This window comes from Sinocyclocheilus grahami, unplaced genomic scaffold (assembly GCF_001515645.1).
Source record: "Sinocyclocheilus grahami isolate Dianchi unplaced genomic scaffold, SAMN03320097.WGS_v1.1 scaffold1137.1, whole genome shotgun sequence".
Taxonomy (NCBI): Eukaryota; Metazoa; Chordata; class Actinopteri; order Cypriniformes; family Cyprinidae; genus Sinocyclocheilus; species Sinocyclocheilus grahami.
In genome coordinates, this window is record NW_015506316.1 from 196,111 (window position 1) to 215,853 (window position 19,743).

The following is a 19,743-nucleotide window of genomic DNA, read 5'->3' on the forward strand; positions in this document are numbered from 1 at the left end:
AAGTGCAGTGAATTGAGATTGGCGGAGAGGTCATTTTCTCTGCGTGTGAGAAAAAAAGAGAAAAAAAAGAAAGGCGAGCGAGAAGGGGAAAGCATTGTGGTCATGCTAATGGTGCTGAGCGGAGATAGCGCCATAAAGATGTCATGAAATTTAATTGCCAAAACATCAGCACGGCCATTGTTCGGAAACCCACGGCAGGACCTTTTACTGGCTACTTAGGAAGACTCTGATGAACTTTGCGGACGTGAAAATGTCGAAATGCTTCTGCATGTGCGCTCTTCAACAAATATAACCCACAAATAATATTTCTTGCCCTGTGGCACGCCGCTGGGCTCGTAACTTCAGCAGATGGGTGTTATTGAGCCCTGCTTCTGGCCGACGTTGAACGACACTTGAATAGGAAATTATCATGGAGGGAATCCATAAGATTTGACTAGATACACAATATGCAATCCATCTCTGTCTGGCACATACGCAAAAAGAAAGCTGAATCTCACAAAGAAAGGCCATTTTGAATCATTCAAGAAGGCTATATTACTATTTTTACATCTTTTTTCGATGAGCTTGAAGAATATTTGTCTTTAAATGAGGTAATTATTGTTTTATTATTGTAACATGCAATCGTTTTCTTCAAGTTTCGACCCATAAACACGTGGAAAACGAGACGCAGTAAGGTTGTTCCCTTGAAATTCAGTCAAGTGCAATTCATGACCGTCTTTCCTCAGCATTTTCGACCTGTGCAAAAAGAAATTACGGATAAATTCAATTCCATCCTAACAGGTACTGAGCATTTCCGCCACATGGCCAGGAAGAAAGGCCAGCGCTGCTGTCGCTGCTCACCAGTGAAATCATGCGCAGATACGACATGACTTGTTTAAGGTTAATGAAGCTCAATAAATCTGCAGCAGACAGCGGGTAAACAGGATGTCTGCCACACACACATATTGATTGCAGTTAGTCAATGTCAGATAAGACTAACATTACTAATTAGTCAATGTTTATACTTTGTGAGCCGGTTTTGAGCCACTGTTTGCATGTAAAGATGTTGATAGTCTTGAGAACAGTATTCTGGGGGGATTTCCAACTGGGATGTTATTACAAATGTATAATAAATATAATTATAAAAACGTGGTTTTTATTAACTTTTAATGTCGTACGCGTCACCACCAGTTTAGATTTTTTTAACATCATGACATGATAGATTTTGCTTCAATCCACTTTTTTTATTTAAGGAAAAATTCAGGACAATTAAAAAAAATAATATCATATCAATTATACACACATGTAAACAATATTTATGTATTAAAAGGAAGCAATATTGTACAAGAGGATGTGTTAGATTGTGATATACTGTAGTCATTTACAACATAGCACAACATAAAGTGCCTTATTTCTTTATAAAACAACATTTCTATATTATTCAGTAGAGCATCTATGGGTGGAGTGAACATGAGTTTCAACAGCATAACTACTGTATGTGTATTGTATATTTTAGCATGACTGGAACAGCGTACTGACCAGTCAGTAGACAACAAATGACGTAAAGTAGAAAACAGTCCGAGTAATCCAGTATCTGCAGTCAAAGCATGGCAAACGGAAACGGAAACAGCAGATGCTGTGACGTGTAGTCCTCACAACTGAAATCCACTTATGAAATGAGCATCTCCAGATATCTCTGACCAATCCATGATGTGGAGAAACCAGCTGTCACACTCACCCACAGGTCTGCTCAGACACTACCTGTAAAAACAAGCAAAAACCATGTTCAGACTCACTTAACACGGATGCATTTGCAGCTTGAAGAGTCTCAGAGATCAATGAAACATGACAAATAAAGAGACCGAGAGAGAGAGAGAGCGAACTGAATCAAAGGTTTTGAATCAAACTTTTTATATTCATTCTGGAAACACTTCCAAATCCTTTGAAAGCAGATGCTATATTTTATAGCAGTTCACATACAGAAACGGTTAACTCGAACAGAAATCTAGACATCAAAACAGTTTATAGAGTCAATGGGATTGCCTATGTGAAAGAATGTACAAGACCTTCCAAGATCAGATGTTTAAAATATGCTTGGACGCATGTAAAACCCACAGACTAAACTCCATGGGACGCACTGACATACAGTAAACAGCCACTGGCATTATGAGCCTGTTAATATTACAGTACGATTTTACTGCTTTACACTGCCCACTATAGATGCTACAGATTTCTTTTTTGCTCAGATCTGTTTTTCTCATGACAGTGTGAACAGCACAGATCACATGGAATCTGATCTTCTCGATTCCGTATGTGGTGCTAAATCCGATACAGGTCAGACGTTTTGCAATGCAACCGCAGTCATATCGGAATTCACTCGGCCTTTACGTCACTCTAGATCAACATTCGTCACGATTCTGCGCTCGTGGGAGTCGCTTCGAAGATTTTGCATACCCAAAGTTATCGAGACAGTTGTGAAAGGTGGTCAGTGGAAGTACAGTGATGTGTCAGAGCTCATATTACAGTGACAACACTATACACAAGCAAAACATGAGGGCTCGTTCAATTCCATTTTTGTTTTTATTTTTCTTATTGCCTGTGCATACATTTTCTGGCTTCTGTATAACAGAGTGCTATGCAAGTGTTGCCAAGTCCATAGTTTTCACTCAGAATTGGGCTACTTTTTCACTGTTTTTCAATGTGATATAGGTATTTACCCCCCGGAATGCATTTGGGCTAGTTTTGAGAAGAAATTGGGCGGATTTTGTTGCGAGAACCTGGCAACCCTGTTTGCATCATGTTTTTGCGTGTGCGGGTCAGTTCAGAACCATTATCTGTTCACATTGGAAATCTGGTGTTGGCCACATTTAAAACAACAATGTAGAGCCCTATGAAATCCCAAATTCCGTTTGATCTTTTTCCAAATTCATTTTTTTTCCCCGTAAATTTTTCTGGATTCCGTTTTTTCTGTTTTCTTGACTCTGGCTAAATTTTATTAATAAAAAAGCATGTCTAATTAATTCAAATGATGAAACTTACAATTTAACAATAATTTATTAAAAGTTTAAAATGTAGATTTTTACGGTCCTATGAAATGTTTTTGGTTATTTTTAGCTTTATTTTTTACCAAATTGATTGATTAACCAAACTATTATTTTGACGGGTTGTTATAAAATTAAGTTTCTTGTTAAGTTTCATATGATATGATGATAGTTTTTAGTCAAAAGAAACGGTCAAATGCTCATGAAGTGACTCTCGGAGAAGTTCTAGAGATCATGTTCATGTGTTCACTCGTATATTGAGGCGGCAGAAGCTGAAAACACCGCATGTGTAGTAAACGAAACCGCGCGTCTGCACCATTCATTCACACAGAGACCTTGCAGAACTTGCAGGATTCATATTTAAATATTTTTTTGAGTCTTAATATTCACCTACACTTTCTATATCGCATTTTGATTTAAGTGTACTGACCTACTTTTGATTTATTCATCCAAAATTTGCCAAATTCCGTGACATTCCGTGTTACACGGTAAATTCCACTTTTTATGACTGGATTCCGTCCGCGTTTCCCGCATCGCAGAAATCATAGTGAACACAACAATGTGACAATGTGAACAGCTATACAAAAAAACAGATCTGAGCAAAAGTCAGGATTGAGCACTAAGGCTCGCAAGAGTGAACGTAACCTTAGGGTGCGTTCACACTTGTAGTTCGGTTCATTTGGTTCATTTGGTCCAGACCAAAAAGGAAAATAATAAATTTGGTCCTGGTCCGCTTAGCGTTCACACTGGCATTTTTGACAGCGAACCTAAAGGCATAGTGATTCGTTCACAACCTGATTGGTCGGGTTGAATGACGTATATATCGTGACGGAACACCCCAAACAAAAGGTGCGCTGCGGGTGTATGATATCAAAGCTTTTATTTACCGATCGGTCAGCTAAGCGCCGCTTTAAGTCAAACACGCCTAATGCCGTCTGCTGGACTAAGCGTGCTCATTCTTGCGTGTACATATAATTAAATTTTCAGCACCTGCAAACTCACAAGGAGCTCATAAAAGGCACTTTACCTCATCGTTGCTCCACGTTTGCCCTCTGCTCATTTAGTTTTGGTTACACCGCGTCGTCAAATCATGTCGCATAGCGTCGCATCTCGTCATTACTTCCTGTATTTGGTTCGTTTAGAAGTATTTGGTCCGTGTTGCATTCATATTTCATTCGAACCGCACCAGAGTTCGTTTGGAAGCGGACCGAGACCCATCTTTTCAGCGGTCTCGGTCCGCTTGTTTGGTGCGCACCAGGGTTGGGATGGCAGCGTTCACACTTACCCAAACGAACCGCACTAAGAGAGCAATCGCACCAGAGTTCGTTTCCATCGAACCAAACATGACAAGTGTGAACGCACCCTTAGAGGAAGCTCTGATGTCAGCCGGCCCTGCATTAGGTGACTTCATCGCTTGTGTTTGAGATGGCAACCCCAAACACAAACACCTCCGCCATTACATCACTGTTGTTGCTGCACGGCTTGCGTTGCCATAGAGGTGATGCGCGAGGGTCTGTGAGCCGCGCTGCTGGGGGTGTGGTGTCTGCGCAGACCTGTGAGGAGTCAGGTTTCACCTCTGCTTGTCTGGGCCTCGCACCTGAACCAGGCTCAAACCTGTCTGCCTGCCTGGGGCCAGGGCTTATCAGTCCATCAGATCCTCCATCTGTCTCCTGGCAATCCACATACTTCACTCCACAGCTCACGGCCAGACCCTCAGCGGCACCCGTCACAAACACTGCGTGAACTACCATCAGCGTCTCATAATCAAGCTCTCCATCAGGCCACACACACACAGCTGGGCAATCACAGCATATCCGCTTACCATCTGATATCTGTGTGTCTCACAGTGGCGGCTTGCCTTACGTAAATCAATGTGAAAGCTCTGCGTTACACGTGCATGTCGAACACGTCTAACCTCAGCGACCGACAACATGTCCGGCTCACGTTACACTCCGAGAAATCAAAAGAAAATCCAACCTGTTTTTAGGGTCACTGGGTCGGTGGAATGCTGACATTATTTTTATTCACAACGCACCTGACGGGCAATTTTGAATTCCCAGCTCTTCATTTGGTGGTGCGTTTAATTCTATGGCGTACACTATATTAAAACGCTCGTCTGGTCTTGTCTGGACACGCAAGCTTCCCGTTTAACTGACTCCGGTTACTATCTGTGTTGTTGCACAACAGCTCAAGTTCACGGTTTCCCACACATCTGTAGTACGAGGATCATACGTTGCGTTATTACAGTTACACCATTAAAAGAGTCTAAAAAAATGAAATTTGGGAAAAAATAAAACGAATTCCATAAGGCCCTAAAAGAGACATTGCAACATTGCTCTCTGGGAGAGACTCTTTTATTCCATACGTTCACAGAATGATCATTTTCACGTTTAGGCGTTTCACTCCTATAACTTTCATAACTGCATTGTCTTAATCAACTGATTATACTCAAAACCTGTAATACTCCAGAGCTAAATATAAATAAAGACAGCAGAATGTGAGCCACACACACCCCTCAGCTGACTGCTGTACAACGAAACTAACATGACGTACGTGTATATAAAGAATGAAAAAAAAAGAGCCAGAGCTTCTCCACCCTGCTAAACATCAACACACTAGCAGAACAGAGGCATATGGACGAGGGCCCGCTCTACAAAGGGTATGATTTCATATCATTTCTGATGGTCCAATAGTTCAAAATAAGGCTCTTGTGAAGAGAGACGTATAAACAAAAAGATGCAGTGCACAGAAAGCCAGAGTATAATCCAGCCGCTGTTATAAACAGCTAATGTACTGCTGCGTCTTTTCCAGTCAAAGCCGTTCTGAGAGAAAGCACTGCAGTTCATTTTGACACTAACATGAACACACGGACATGTCAGATACACTATAGTGTAAATGTGATCTCTACACACACGCCTGCTTCACACTACCCACATTTAACCTCACAAACTGTGTTTCTTACACCTCTTTCTGTCTTAGTCAGTTTAATCACTCCCAGCATCTCATCATGTTATTAGAGGTGTTTGCTAAGACAAGTTTTGGTAACGGACTATGTGCTTAATATACTGCAGAAAATATCGTCTTCAAAATTAAAATACATGTTGTTTAAACATGCCAAACTATATTAGAAAATGCACTTCAGGGGGGCAAGACAAGTACATTTCCAGTTTTGAGTGAATGCAAACTGTATTTTTACAATGTATTTTTATTTGGACAAAATAATTATTTCATTCGAACCGCACCAGAGTTCGTTTGGAAGCGGACCGAGACCCATCTTTTCAGCGGTCTCGGTCCGCTTGTTTGGTGCGCACCAGGGTTGGGATGGCAGCGTTCACACTTACCCAAACGAACCGCACTAAGAGAGCAATCGCACCAGAGTTCGTTTCCATCGAACCAAACATGACAAGTGTGAACGCACCCTTAGAGGAAGCTCTGATGTCAGCCGGCCCTGCATTAGGTGACTTCATCGCTTGTGTTTGAGATGGCAACCCCAAACACAAACACCTCCGCCATTACATCACTGTTGTTGCTGCACGGCTTGCGTTGCCATAGAGGTGATGCGCGAGGGTCTGTGAGCCGCGCTGCTGGGGGTGTGGTGTCTGCGCAGACCTGTGAGGAGTCAGGTTTCACCTCTGCTTGTCTGGGCCTCGCACCTGAACCAGGCTCAAACCTGTCTGCCTGCCTGGGGCCAGGGCTTATCAGTCCATCAGATCCTCCATCTGTCTCCTGGCAATCCACATACTTCACTCCACAGCTCACGGCCAGACCCTCAGCGGCACCCGTCACAAACACTGCGTGAACTACCATCAGCGTCTCATAATCAAGCTCTCCATCAGGCCACACACACACAGCTGGGCAATCACAGCATATCCGCTTACCATCTGATATCTGTGTGTCTCACAGTGGCGGCTTGCCTTACGTAAATCAATGTGAAAGCTCTGCGTTACACGTGCATGTCGAACACGTCTAACCTCAGCGACCGACAACATGTCCGGCTCACGTTACACTCCGAGAAATCAAAAGAAAATCCAACCTGTTTTTAGGGTCACTGGGTCGGTGGAATGCTGACATTATTTTTATTCACAACGCACCTGACGGGCAATTTTGAATTCCCAGCTCTTCATTTGGTGGTGCGTTTAATTCTATGGCGTACACTATATTAAAACGCTCGTCTGGTCTTGTCTGGACACGCAAGCTTCCCGTTTAACTGACTCCGGTTACTATCTGTGTTGTTGCACAACAGCTCAAGTTCACGGTTTCCCACACATCTGTAGTACGAGGATCATACGTTGCGTTATTACAGTTACACCATTAAAAGAGTCTAAAAAAATGAAATTTGGGAAAAAATAAAACGAATTCCATAAGGCCCTAAAAGAGACATTGCAACATTGCTCTCTGGGAGAGACTCTTTTATTCCATACGTTCACAGAATGATCATTTTCACGTTTAGGCGTTTCACTCCTATAACTTTCATAACTGCATTGTCTTAATCAACTGATTATACTCAAAACCTGTAATACTCCAGAGCTAAATATAAATAAAGACAGCAGAATGTGAGCCACACACACCCCTCAGCTGACTGCTGTACAACGAAACTAACATGACGTACGTGTATATAAAGAATGAAAAAAAAAGAGCCAGAGCTTCTCCACCCTGCTAAACATCAACACACTAGCAGAACAGAGGCATATGGACGAGGGCCCGCTCTACAAAGGGTATGATTTCATATCATTTCTGATGGTCCAATAGTTCAAAATAAGGCTCTTGTGAAGAGAGACGTATAAACAAAAAGATGCAGTGCACAGAAAGCCAGAGTATAATCCAGCCGCTGTTATAAACAGCTAATGTACTGCTGCGTCTTTTCCAGTCAAAGCCGTTCTGAGAGAAAGCACTGCAGTTCATTTTGACACTAACATGAACACACGGACATGTCAGATACACTATAGTGTAAATGTGATCTCTACACACACGCCTGCTTCACACTACCCACATTTAACCTCACAAACTGTGTTTCTTACACCTCTTTCTGTCTTAGTCAGTTTAATCACTCCCAGCATCTCATCATGTTATTAGAGGTGTTTGCTAAGACAAGTTTTGGTAACGGACTATGTGCTTAATATACTGCAGAAAATATCGTCTTCAAAATTAAAATACATGTTGTTTAAACATGCCAAACTATATTAGAAAATGCACTTCAGGGGGGCAAGACAAGTACATTTCCAGTTTTGAGTGAATGCAAACTGTATTTTTACAATGTATTTTTATTTGGACAAAATAATTATACATTTACATTGGGGGGGAAAAAGGATATTTATAAAAATATATTTGAACACCAATATTAGCAATATATTTTTTGTATATTTATCTTTTTTTTTTTTTTTTACAATCTGAAAATATAACACTAAATAAATTATTGCTGTCAAACGATTAATCGTGATTAATCGCATCCAAAAAATATATATATATTTTTTTGTAATATATGTGTGTATTGTTTATATTTATTTTGTATATATATAAAGATACACACATACAGTATATATTTTGAAAATATTTACATGTTTATATTTATATTAATATAATTAATGTTATTTATAAATATTTCATTTTTCTTATATATACTGTATATGCATGTGTGTATTTATATATACATAATAAATATACACAGTATACACACATATTGTGTAAACAAAAACTTTTATTTTGGATGTGATTAATCGCGATTAATCGTTTGACAGCGCCTAAATAAATACCCTATGATCATTAGCGGCGACTTTGGTACGGACAAGCGCTTGCAAGCAAGCACACAAAAATCTAGTGAAATAATCTAACAGCAGTTTTAATTCTGAAAGCCAGCCATAAGCAACTGATTATTCAGATTTTGTGAGTAAACAGGATGTGATTTCCTGCCATATCTGATGTGGGGTTCTGTCCCGGAGCACACGTTTAGAATATAAACGCTTTGGATTTCATCAGACTTTAATAAAAGTACATGATTTCATCTGGCATCATGTGACATGTTTCCTGATTTCCGGCGCTCAAATGCAAGTGTGTGACTCAGTCCTGATTTGATCTTTAGTGGCGGTGGATGTTTGAAAGCATCTTCTCTCCTGCAGGCCGGTAGAACTCGATGTGCAGGAGGACATGCTGGTGGAAGCGTGCTAATCACACACAGACACGGGAAACAAAACCACAGACCTGCGGGCGACTTCATTAAACCCGCTCTGATTAACAACCAATAGAGAGACTCCGTCAGAGCCTGTGGCGCAAACACGATAACATCAGCTCGATCCGAATCACCTACAATTTACTCAGTAACTCAAAGTCCATTTTTTACTTTCTGCATTACTACACATCGTTAAAAACAAAGCTTGCACATAGCCGATGCAGACAGTAAAGCACAGAGTTCCCAATACATTCTACTGAGTAAATGTGATTTAAGGTCAGGTTAAGTAAGTGTTGATTCCAGCAGTAGCCAGGCACACAGGCTCAGTGAAGGTCAGAGGGTCACGGGTCGGTCACTGAGACTGCTCTGAACGCAGCGTGACCCTCAGCAGGTGATATGTGAGCGGTCGTCTCTCCGATAAGACCCCTGTCAACGACAGAGCGCCGGAAAGGAAAAGAGAGCCGGAGCCCCTCTGCCAGCTCTGTCCAACCTCAGCTGAAAGAAGCAACATCTAAGAGGTTTGTGAATACAGCCACTGCTAAAGGGCTTTTCAGATAGCCTTGCTCTATCATAAAATGGTTATTGCATGCTAAATACTCGGTTATGTAAACCAAATATTCTTTGAGATCTCCTCATGAAAACTAAGGTTAATAGTTGGCTTCTTTAGGTGCCGCGCAATTATTTAGACGATGGCTTTGGTTGAACAGGTGCTTCGTGTCAAAAAAACGTTGGCAGGAATGCCGTATTGACCAATTATGCATGCAACTTGCTATAGAAATGCATTATAACAATACAAAAAGTTGACAAGACAGCGCCGATAGCCTAGTGGGCAGTGCGCTGACATGTAACGCTGTTGCATTACGGGTGTCCCGGGTCGAGGACCTTTCCTGATCCCACCCCCCTCTGTCTCCCACTTCACTTCCGGTCTACTCGACACTATCCTATTTTTGGCAAAATGCCAAAAATAAATCTTTAACTATATCATTCGGCATTTACCTTTTTTTAATCACGTGAGAGCAGACTTTCTAGAGCCTGCCTGTGGTCTTATAGGCCCGGTTTCACAGACAGGGTTTAGGGTTAAGCCAGGATTAGGCAATAGTTCAATTAGGACATTTAAGTAGTTTTTATAAACATGCCTTAGAAAAAAAACAATACTGGTCTGCATCTTGAGACAAAACAAATGCACTGACATATTTTAAGATCAGTTAGTGCAAGTTTCTTTCAGTTGAAACAGCTCAGACTTGCATTTAAATCTGGGATTAGGCCTAAGCCTTGTTTGTGAAACCGGGGGATAATGTTCTATACTGTAACAACACATTTTTAAAATTTTTATTCTACTAGTTGTGGACCAGAAAAGGCTAAGCCAGTAAAGCCCTCTCATCTGGAGTGCGTTTCCTGTTGGCTGGATGTCGAACACCCCGCTGGTAATCTCTTACATGCTTCTATCGTTTTCAGATGACTGTACGCTTGAACACAAACATTAAACAACATAGAAGCAAGAGAGCAACCTTTCAGGCTGACAGACTACAGGAGAAGACAAGAGGAGATGCCAAGTTCAAGCAAGTGGTCTGCAGAGATACGTGATCCCCTATCACACATGGAGCGATATTTCAGTTTCCCCAAAGCCAGCGCTTTCATTGTCATCGATAGCCACCCATTAAAGGGTTAGACGAAACTTTTGCATCTTGATTCATAGATATATTAGTTATGGTAAAACGTAAACTGATGACTAATAAAATTAAACTTAATAAAATTTGGGTCAGTTTCCAGGGTTGCAAAAAGGTGGAATATTTCCAGTAAATTTAGGAAATATTTCAGAAATTTTGGAAACTTTCCAGGATTTTATTTTTGGAATATTCCAGGGATTTTGGGAACGTTTCTGGAAATTTACCAGAAATTTTCCACCCCTTTGCAACCCTATTTCTCACACAAAGTTATCATATGTCTTCAAATTTCAATGTGAAGGTCAGCACTGATAGCCTCATGGTTAGTGTGTGGACATACAGCGCAACCGCGCTCGCAACGTCCCGAGTTCGAATCCTGTCTCGAGGTCCTTTGCCGATCCTGCTCCCCTCTCTCTCCAATCTCGAATCTTTCCTGTCTGCTCTCTACTGTCCCGTCCCAATGAAGGCATAAAAAGACCAAAAATATAACTTTAAGTATGAAGAACTCATATTAATATTGTTGACTTTTATGATACTTTCTATGTGCTTTTTGGAGCCTGAATTATCATTTGCTTTCATTTGGCAAAGAACATGCTGCTGATTTTCTCCTTTTGTGTTCAACAGAAAAAAAAGGGTTTAGAACTGTTGCAGTTGCAGCCGAGATGTTTTCACTGGACTGTAAAAGACTAGGCTATATTATACAGGAAATATATTTCTGCCATACTTCAGATTGGGCCTTGGCGTGGTTACATAACATGGCCACAACCGTCTTTCTTCACATAGATGATGAAAACAAAAGGACATCATGCACTGGACGCACAAGCCATGCCATGCTGTTTTACTGGGATTAGAAACAGCTTCTTCCATGGTGGGCTCCAATCCCACAAAACGCGAGCACATGGTTCCCATTGTGGTTTAAAGCAGACCAGGAGGGTTACGCTGCTGTTCCTGGCCTCATGGTGTGAAGTGAATGCCTTCAGGTCCAGTGGAATACTGCTGATCCGAGCTGAGGTCCAGGGGAACGAGTCAGGAGGGACAGCGGAGGCAGCAGACGTGCTCCTGTGTTGATGGAGTGGCCTGACACAAACAGTCGATACGTGAGGGGATATGAAACGGCGTTGAAATGCAGCGGATTTGGGTTTTCAGAGCCCACCTGACATTGCTGAGACACCAGAGAAGGGAATACCTTTGAAGAGGGTATTATGGAAACGGGAGAAAGTTAAAGAGAAAGGACTGCTGAAGGACAGCGGGATGGTGGGAAATGAGAAGACCGAGTGTGTGTAAACACTAAAATGGTTGGCTGTTTTCTTTGACAAACACACACACACAACAGCACAGCAGGTAAAGGGTTTAGTCACTCAGGCAGATGGTTCAGGGTTCCTCAGGATTGCTTCTTGTGTTCTCGTGACAAAGAAGACGCAATGTTTGACTGCCCGTGTCATATGGCAGCAACAATTACAGGGAAGGTTTTAAAGGTTCACAGAATGGGGTCTCCTATAAGGACATGCACAGTGAAGCATATCTAGTCCCATTCAGTAAGCCAATTAAATTCCCCCAGAACCCCAGAGAGACCAACTAACTGAGCGATGCATTCAGTGTCTAAGTGAGCCACGGAAATTTACCGACGTGAAATAAAAAGTACACTCGGGCATCTGCAGAGAGGCCATTTATCTACAGTGTTGTGAAGGTTACTTTGGAAATGTAATAGGTTACAGATTACAAGTTACCCTATTTAAAATGTAATAAGTAGTGTAACTTTTCAATTACTTTAAAAGTAATCAGTTACGTTACTTTAATAGATTACTTTTCTAAATCTCGAATGTTTTCAACGGTTAATCATTTTTCAAATGTAAACTAGGCAGGGTTAACCTTACTGTAGTACACGACACTGATTACTGTCAGACTTATGAAATCCTTCATCGCTTGAATTAAGGTTATAATAATTTCATTTGAAAGCACAGCCACCACAAAATCAGACTTTAGCACCAAGTTTGGTCTGAGGTTATAATCATAAGATCTATTTTAACAGCTGTGATACCATTTTTGAAATCACATTTTTGCATAGCTAAGACAGGAAACATTGGCATCTAAAAATGCCTTGGAAAAAACTGTTAATTTTAAAAAACAAAGCATACACATACACCCAAATAGGAAATAAAACCGTTATCAAACCAGCAGGTGTCCTATTCTGTCCTAAACTCCTGAAACGTCTCATATTTTAAAACGGTCAATGCAATTTGGAAAAGAAATCAATCAAATCTGTATGTGAAAATATTCAGATGCAACCCCCTTTGTAATTTCTAACATTTTCATACGTAACTGTAACAGATTACAGTTACATTTATTTTGTAATTAAATTACGTATTTCCATTACTAGCTACTCCCCAACACTGTTTATCCATAACATGTTATTTGAGGACAGATTCTAAAGCAAGCTGCATTATTACTGGTCACTCATTAAGGTTAACCTCGAGCCCAAGGATTAGCCAACACACAACTCATCCCAAGTTGTTTGTGCTACAGACATGAATGACACAAAGATATCGCCTGTTGACAAGAAGTGCATTTGCTAAAATGAGTGAAAAGCATCCCAGTGACTTAAGTTGAAGACGGGACCAGAGCCATATATTAAAGAGACCTCGGGGTGGGCACTTTTGACCACCCAGAACACAATAGCAACATGCGAACACTCAAAACACCCTAGTAACTGCATAGCAATGTCCTGGAAACCACATACAACACCATAGTATCATGGAGGCAAGTGTTATGGGCAATTGTGATTTACATTTTCTCCAGGAAATGTCAAAATCTCTCATTGACCTTTCTCTTTTTTCTGGTGGAGACGTCTTAATTGACATTTTGGGCTTAAAGGTCAAGCAGGAGGCAGCCCCGTTCTGACCTCGCGTTTCCAGAGGTCAAATAGGTCACTTGACCCCCCCACCAGCACTCGGTTACGTCTATTGACCATTTCCGTTCATTACCGCCTGTTGCACTTACTCTTTCTCCCCTTTTTCACCGAGCGTGATGTCATGTTTTCCCCTTGTGCTTAGATAGGAGAGAGTAGGAGGCAGTGGCTTTAATTAAATGCCTCCTGAAGGGCTTCTGCTATTTTCCGTTCAAGAAGCGCTTACATAAAACTTCCAAGTCCCAACACTCTTCCATCCACTGAACCGTGTGCGGAGAGGTTGGCCGAGCACCAGAAGCACCTCACGAGTGTCTTCGACAGTCCTGTTAGCAATGCTGGATCAGCAGTTTTCTATCGACATTAATACTGATGATTACTGTATTCCCGTCTTCAAATTCCACACAAACTCTGCTTCTTCCAACAAGGGTCAGTCAAAAGAGATGATTTGGCTTTAGTCCCAGCAAGGACTTAATCTGACCAAATGTCACCCATAAACAAGTGATTCAAAGGTCTGGTCTAGGCGGTACGAGATCCCCCCCCCAGGCCAACAAGCAACTACATCAGTGTCTGCTTCCAATTTGCGCTGTTTATCATTGCGAATGGAGTCAGCCACTCATAGTCCTTGTCAGAAAATTAAACCTTGGCCACACTTGGAGCATATCGCTCCAAAACCTTTAGCTTTCATAAACACTATTAGGCTTTATCCAGGTCTTTTCTGCATGTCTGAGGACAGATCATAAAACCATGGAGTAGATATTTTGAATAAACACTGCGGGGCGAATTCTAAACTTTTAGCAACTAAGTTAGACTTAGTTTTATTTACAAACCACTCGTAGACCAATTTAACCAAGCACTTTGTGAAGTCATTAGGACTTCTTGCGATAGAATAAGCCAGGTTGATGAACATCAGCAGCATGTGCCAGTCACGTGTATCACGCTGCTATTACTGCCAAAGGCAAGTTATTAAGTCCAGTGTTATTAAAAATTGATGTTTGTGTATATTGTTTAGTGATTATGGAGTAGAGCATTATAATAGAACACATCCAGTCACCTTTTTAGACATTCTGTTGACTAAACAGCCCTCTTGATAAAACTTGATAACCATGTATGAATGCATATTAGTCATTTTAACTGAACTTTGGACTGTTGGTGGTGCTTTTTTGGTCATTCAGTGTTTCTGTAAAAAAAAAAAAAATAGGAAAAAACTAAACAAAAAAAAATACTGATAAGATAATAATGATACGAATTCTACTAATAAGAACCATAGAAAATGCACTAAGGATTAATGAGCTACTGGAGTCATGAATATTAATCAGGTTGTGTGCGTTCGCTCAAACTGATTTGCTGAAATCAAAACAGGGACAATAATAGGTGAGCGCCAGCCAATGAGATTGCTGTTTGTGCATTAGTTCCGCCCACTACCGGAGAAAGCGGCAGTTCTTAAAAGCTGAAGAATTCCAAAAGGAACACCATTATTTTGACAGCAAAATACAACAAAGAATATCGTTTACATGTAGCGCGTCAATTCTCCCTCTCCGCGTGTGTGTGAAACAAAGCGACGGCGAGTCGTGACCCTTCACACTAGAGTTTACGGTACGTTAAATACAGGTGCGTTGCACATCGATTCAGATGAACTGAAAAACAGCACAGATCGCTTGACGGAGAGTGAAACTCTGAAGCGCTCAGTCAGAGTGTTTGGCGAGTGAAAATATATCTGCGCTAAACTTATACTCAGCCTCCAACTCACACACTGGCGAGTAAAATCTGAGAATTTATTAGCAATTGGCTAATATTAGACATCATTTAGTCACCCAGCGTGAAGATTTAGTCGCATGTGCGAGTGATTTACTCGCAATGTAGAGGGTTGCTAAAAGTAACTTTGATTTTATTGTGCCAGTGTAAACGCAGCCATAGTTGCAGATTTTTTGCTCGCATCTAACACAGATCAGAATTTGTTGCACATGTGTAAACATAAAAATCTGCACGAGATCCGATTTTTTCGCATTCGATCTGGGCCACTTCCAAATGTGGATTTTAATTGGATACATACCTGATATCTGGACATCCGACCTACGTCTAAATAAGTTACGAAGCTCTCAGTAGCTTCGCTACTGAAACCTACATTATATTTCTCAGCAACGAGGTGATAAGCAATGAGGTTTTTGTAATCAAACCAACAAGCTTCACTATTAGGCTACTCACTCACGCATTCTCTCCCTCTTGTTAATTAATTCAAATAAATATAATCTTACAGCGCTACTTTATTTCACTTCAGAATTCTACATCTAACGAGCTGTAGATAAAATAACAAATTAAAATTAACATTACAGATTTTGTGCTGCAAAACATTCATGACAGCTGATGTCCATGCTGACAAATAATAGTTTCCACTCAACGTGAATTATATAAATAATTTTAATAGCACGGCCATTCAAAACCTGAGGGCCTACTACCATGTGCATAGTAAAGAGATCACTGATGGGCGGGAATTAATGTAAACACGTATCGGACACCAGTCGTGTCTAAAGTGAACGTAAACAGGCGGGTCTAAAAAATAAGATATGGTCAAAAGATTGGATCTGTGCATTAAGACATGTCAACTAATTCTTAAGAGTATTGGCAGACTGTTAAGGTTAGCAGAATAAGTTGACATAGTTGCAAAATTACGTATAGTCGAATGTCTAAAGGGGGCCATCAAAATAAAGTGTTATTGTGTTTAAATCTAATTTCGTAGACGCATTTGGTATATCGAGGATTAAGATCATGCAGACAGCATGTATGAACAAACCTCGCTACCAGCAGGTACAAGTGATTGTGAGCGAATTCCCTCCTCACTGTTTGGGCCTCTTCGGCATGGGGTTTATCACAGGACGATGAAGCGTCCCGATGATCAAGTAATTAAAAGGGTGCATCTTCACAAAGCCACACAGATCAAAAGAAGACTTCTGCTCAACGTGGGATAACGCAATTTCTATAGAAAGACCAGCGCAGCAACATTCTTCTGAGACTTTGCGCATCAGGTGTCCCCATGTCCAGCAAAAATGCTTGGACTGACAAGGCTTAAGTGAGGTCTCAAACAGCTGAGGGGGTCTGGATATGTGCGAGCGGGCAAGCCGAGCGTCAGCTACAGCTAATCCATCCTTTCTCGTCTCCGGTGTGTAAAAGCTGAGGCTGACACTTTTTCCTCTGGTTGCCCTTATGCCCGTCTTTGAGGAGGGACAATACCAGACCAGCTGAGCTTTGAGCGCAACTCGGTCCCATGGAAGTCTAGGTGCAGACAAAGGCCACATGTGGAGAGGCCAAGAGACTGGAGCCATCGGCCATGAGGAGTTGTTTTAATGCAAGCTGACTGTACCTCCTCCTCCTATCTGTCCTTCTTAATCCTCAACTTCATGAAAGCCCCACACGCCAGAGCTGACTGCCAAAACCTCAGCCAACATTTGTAGGGAACAAAAAAAGCAAAAGTTGCCCAGGTCACAGCAGGCCTGGCCCACCTGCTCGAAGAACTCAATTGCACTCGGCAACAGTGAAAGAAAGTAAGTTGTGGTCGCTCTTATGATCCTGCCGTACAAAGGAACAAATTGCGTTCCTCGGGCCTGTCCTCCGCGGGTCAGGAATCAGGGTGAGAGCCTGTGATTGGCGCTCTCAGGACGTCTATTTGTTTGGCGAGCATGCCTGTAGCCAGAGCTCCATTCATATCTCCTTTCATCTCCTGCTTTTCTATTCTTCTGGCGTGCATTTGTTGAAGCACTTCTCTCCAAATTGAATGTTATTATTCCAAACAGTCCCGATGGCACCGTCTTATCTTTTATTTATTGTTGAGTGGCAGAGGACGGCGGGTGGGCGAGAGCATCTGCTGTCCTTCTGTAGCCTAGATTAAAGGGACGGACCGAGTCGGAGAGCGACATAGTGCTTCATCATCATCATCCTAATTGCATGGCTGAAGTTCTGATCGTTGCTAGCTTTAATCTACAGGCTCATGTAAACAACGACCAATAGGAAGGCTCCTGGAGAACATATATGACCATTAGTGAGGGGCCCATTCACAGACCAGCATTAGATGAACGTCGAGTCGGGTGTAAAGCGTGTTACCTGACGTGAAAGCTCATCCATAATGAAGCATGCATGAGTAATGAGAGTCTGACTTTACAATGCCACATTCATCATGTAGATAGCTGGAAGCTAGTTCATGCAGGTGTGACTGTGTGGTGGTTAAGCAGAACTGGACTATGATGCATGTGCTGGAGGATTACAGTCTCGCCGGCCCGGGACGACCACCCAACATGTGGCACACAACAGTCATACGGCAAACTGCAAGACACAAACATGTCTGCTCTACACGCACAAGGTTACATAAAATAATCCTGTGCTCCTCATATGTAAAATATAAATGCATATGCATTTTACTTTTAACTAGTCACCCTGGTTGCACACGTCAAAAATAAGCAAGCGGAGACTTTTGGTGGCTGAACCGTGACTAAGAATAAAAACCAACAGAAAAGAACATGAAATGAATCTATTACAATGGTGCAGTTTGTTAATTCAAACATGCAGTCTGGTCACTAGATGTGAAGTAGCACCATTCAGCTGCTAATTCCTGATCTCCTCTCTCAAAACCTGTCAGCATACTGAAAGCCTAAATCATCTTTCAAACCATTCTTTTTCTTTTAAAGCTTAAAGGGATAGCTCGGCCAAAAATGAATGAATTCTGTCATTTATTCACCCTTATGTTGTTCCAAACCCATAAGACTTTCGTTCACCTTAGAAGCACAATGTAAGACATTTGTAACAGAACTGGACAGATTTCAGTTTTTCCACTGAGAAGTCCAGGCAAGCAAAACTTTGATGCTTCAAAACATTCATAAAGCGATCGTAAAATAAATCCATATGGAGTTTTCTGAAGAAACACAACCACTTTTTTATGATGAACAGGTTTAATTTAGGCTTTTATTCACGCACATACAAAGGCCTCATTAAATATATTAAACAGAAGCTCAAATGCGGTGCTTGATATTTTGGTTGTGTGGACTTTCTGTGTAGGGACAGAAATCTCAGGTTTCAGGATGAACAAAAGTCTGATAGGTTTGCAACTACATGAGGATGAGTGAATGATGACAGAATTTTATCTTTTTTGGGGGTGAACTAATGCTTTAATACCGGTTAATATGCAGGTTAACATCGTGCACCATCAAAGAAAATAAAACTGTTCGGAATAGGAAATAAAACAAATATTGGGCTATTGAGCTAGAATGGATGATACAGATTAGTTGAGATTGGAAGACTGGTGGAAATGAAATACAATCAATCATTATTTCCTATACAACATTTCCAAACATCTTGTCTTTAACATAGCATGTGTTTGATTGGCTGTGATATACAGTAACTGCGATTGTATGAAAGTTGTGAGAGGTTGGCGTGAGTTTTGAGGGGAAGCAAGCTGCTTTGCCCATGTTTTTATAATGTTTCCCATTTTGCTTCTTGAATTTGTTGTTTCTCTCAGAAATACATCACATTACGACAGTGCAATGAGTCACAAATACTGAACCAATTCCAAGTAATTGTCAGATTTTTTTTTACTTTATAAGTTTAGGACTATATTACAAAGAAGATACAGATACAAGATCAACTTAATAATACAATAGATAAATAATAAAAATTGTAAATAAATAAAAGTGTGGCTCAAAACGGCGTTTTAAAGCGAAAATGATCCTCATCTACACTGCCGTTTTCACTGTTTCACGATCTCCGTCTACACTACACACCCGAAAACGCATGTCACGTGACCATTCAACGCCGGTACAACCATAGATATTATAGGCAGATTCCCTATTATTTAGATGGCGGATTTGTCTGCGTGCTTGGAGCGGTCGTATATCTATCTAGTTTTATCAAACTATCTATCTACCTGTTTTCAAACTAAAACGAGGTCTGCAAAGTTTTCAGAAGTCTCCGTTTTGGTCCGTTTACGCTGAAACGCAACCCCGGAGTTTT

General features: G+C 41.1%; 1 long non-coding RNA gene across 2 annotated transcripts in view; it reads right to left on the reverse strand.

The window, feature by feature from the left end:
• Positions 1-1,244: 1,244 nt before the first annotated feature.
• LOC107567251 (uncharacterized) overlaps positions 1,245-19,743 on the reverse strand; it is a 70,803-nt gene continuing 52,304 nt past the window's right edge. For both annotated transcript variants that reach the window (XR_001606613.1, XR_001606614.1), the window contains exon 4: positions 1,245-1,740. This is a non-coding gene — a long non-coding RNA (uncharacterized lncRNA). The remainder of the gene's footprint in view (positions 1,741-19,743) is intronic.